This window comes from Anomalospiza imberbis, unplaced genomic scaffold (assembly GCF_031753505.1).
Source record: "Anomalospiza imberbis isolate Cuckoo-Finch-1a 21T00152 unplaced genomic scaffold, ASM3175350v1 scaffold_142, whole genome shotgun sequence".
Taxonomy (NCBI): domain Eukaryota; kingdom Metazoa; phylum Chordata; class Aves; order Passeriformes; family Viduidae; genus Anomalospiza; species Anomalospiza imberbis.
Window position 1 is genome coordinate 160,001 of NW_027099777.1, and position 2,500 is coordinate 162,500.

Here is a 2,500-nt window from a genome sequence, read left to right on the forward strand (position 1 = left end):
TGGATCGGTGCTTCCCACTCCGAGGTCGTGCCTGCGTTGTTAGATGGTTCGCTCGTCGGTGGCGCTTCCCAAATCGAAGGTATTTTCTCTCTGTCCCCTCCAGCTTGAATCCACAGTTTCTTGTACATTTGTTCCATTTTATCTTTTTCCAGGAAGCTTTTCATTGTATCGTCCGAAGACTGCGCGATCCGATGTAGTCTCCGGGCCTGTACGCTGGGGATCAGTCCCGCTAATTTGGTGATGCCTAAGCCGCCGTCCCTGGTGCTCGAGTACAGGATGGCGTCGCAAGTGCACGGAGGTAGGTGCAGCCAGTCCTTGACCGCTGTTCGGATTTTTTGGTCCAAGGTTTCGAGGAGCCCAGCTTTCACTTCTGAGTGATCGGCTATGTAGATCAGTCGAGGGATAGTGTAGGTTTTGAGAATATCGATTTTCTGCAGGGGTTTAAGTGGTGCTTGATCAATCCGGTTAAGCCAGAATTCGAGTTTCGTGGAGAGATCGGAGTTTGCAATCCCGATCCATGGGTCAAACTGCAGGCCGAGGTATTTCTCCGATTCGCCGGGGTCGATCATGTTCAGAGGAGTGCCATTGATGGTCCAAGCAGCGCAGTTATTGACGGTGTAAGAGTCTTTGGTGGGCTTGATGTAGAAGCCGTGGCATTTTTCACCTTGTGTTTTGAGACCGGTCAGATTGCAGAAGGTCTCCAGTATCCTGATATTCGTTTTCATACTCTCCCAGGAGTCGCTCAGCAGGACCAGATCGTCCGCGAACGCCATTGCTGTAATGCTGTTCTGCCCTTGGTGGTAGCCTTTGCCTCTCTCTTCCAGCTTGCACAACAGGGGGTCCATCGCCAGGTTAAATAAAAGAGGTGACATGGGGTCACCTTGCTTTACTCCAACCCGGATCTGGATTTTATCCGTGTGTGTGTTCCTCTTCGTGGTGATATAAGTATTGATGTTTTCATACATATTGCTCACCAGTCCAATGATGTGGGGGTCCACCTCTCTTTGCTCGAGAACGCGGATGATGTGTTGGTGGCTCACGGTGTCAAAAGCCTTAGCGATATCCACGAATACAACACCCAGAGGTCTGTGATTTCTTTTGGCCGACCAGATTATAGTTTGCAGGAGTTTAAGGTTTTCAGAGCATCCCGCCGCTCTGATGAATCCTCTTTGCCTTGGGTTGAGGGGGCAGGCCTTGCTTAACCTTGCTGTTACGATCCTGGAGAACAGTCTCAACAAGATGGAACTAATAGTGATAGGTCTCCAGTTGTTAATGTCTTTCAAGCGTTCCGGTTTTGTCGATTTCGGGATCAAAACCGTCCTGCAGCCCCTCAGCATGTCCGGGATTTTGCCAGCTGTTAACCATAAATTGAAATTCTCCGTGGTCCTGGAGTACCCGGGATCCATCTTTACGATGTCCCCAAGGGTGACTCCGTCCGGACCTGGAGCCGAGCCCTTGCTCATTTCCTGCACGTGTTTTTCCACTTCTTTGGCCGTGATTAGTGCACTGAAGGCTGTGTTGTCAGCCTTCCCGTGAATTTTAAAGTCCCCAAGGCTATCAAAGTCACTAGGTGTTTCCCATCTCGTTTTAAAGGCCGAATAAATTTCCCCGGGTGGAATATCGCAGCATAAGCATTCTATGTCTTCCAGAATTATCTTAGCAAGTTTCCCCCTGTCTAGATGAAATAGCCGCTGGAATCGAAGGTAGTTGCCTTTCCGAATCGCTCTGTCTTTCATCCATTTTTGAAACGGTTTTCTTGGTTTCTTCTCCTGGGCTCCGTTATTTACCCGAGATCGGGTAGCAGTTCTTATTTGGCTAATTGATTCTAGGCACTCGAAGCAGTCCTGCGCTGCTTGATTGATCACGATTTGAAGTTCCCGGCCGTTCAGGATTTGTTGCACTGCTCGGGGGAAGGTGTTAAACGATCCCGCTGATAAGCGTTCCCCGAGTGTCCTTTTGTAATGGGCCTGCAGCTGCCCTTCCTGTTGCTGGACGGCTCCCTGCTGTCCGTTGCCCTTATCGCGGTGGCGCCTTATCTTTCCCATTGTCCTCTCTCCGGCAGCTGGCCTCTCTGGCAGTTGGTTGTTATCAGGTCCATTGTTAACGGAATTTCTCAGGCCTGCAGCTGCGCTCCTGGTGTGGTAAAGAGTTCTCACTTCGGGCTCGTTTGAGGGGCTCAATCGGGGTTTTTCTGGGGGATTCATTCCGGGCACATTCGGGGGGATTTTATCCGTTGATTTTTTGGAAGCAATCTTCTTTTGTCACTGATCTGTTTGGCCGTTTTGGTGGTTATATGTTCTGAAATAAGTTTGTTAATGTTTTTGTGCCCCTCAAACTGAGCCTCCAGCCTCACCAGGAGTTCTTCTTCTTCTTTTGTCCAGCATTTTTTATGTGCTCCTCGGTTTGATGTTTCTTTTGGCTGGGAAGCAGCGATCCTTTCTAGGTTTCTAACCAACGGATGCGCCAATCTTTTATGCTGTCCCAGGCCGATTTTAGATGA

At 49.6% G+C, this 2,500-nt stretch overlaps 1 pseudogene; it reads right to left on the reverse strand.

Moving 5' to 3' along the window:
• LOC137466146 (28S ribosomal RNA) overlaps positions 1-2,500 on the reverse strand; it is a 9,079-nt pseudogene that overhangs the window by 2,321 nt on the left and 4,258 nt on the right.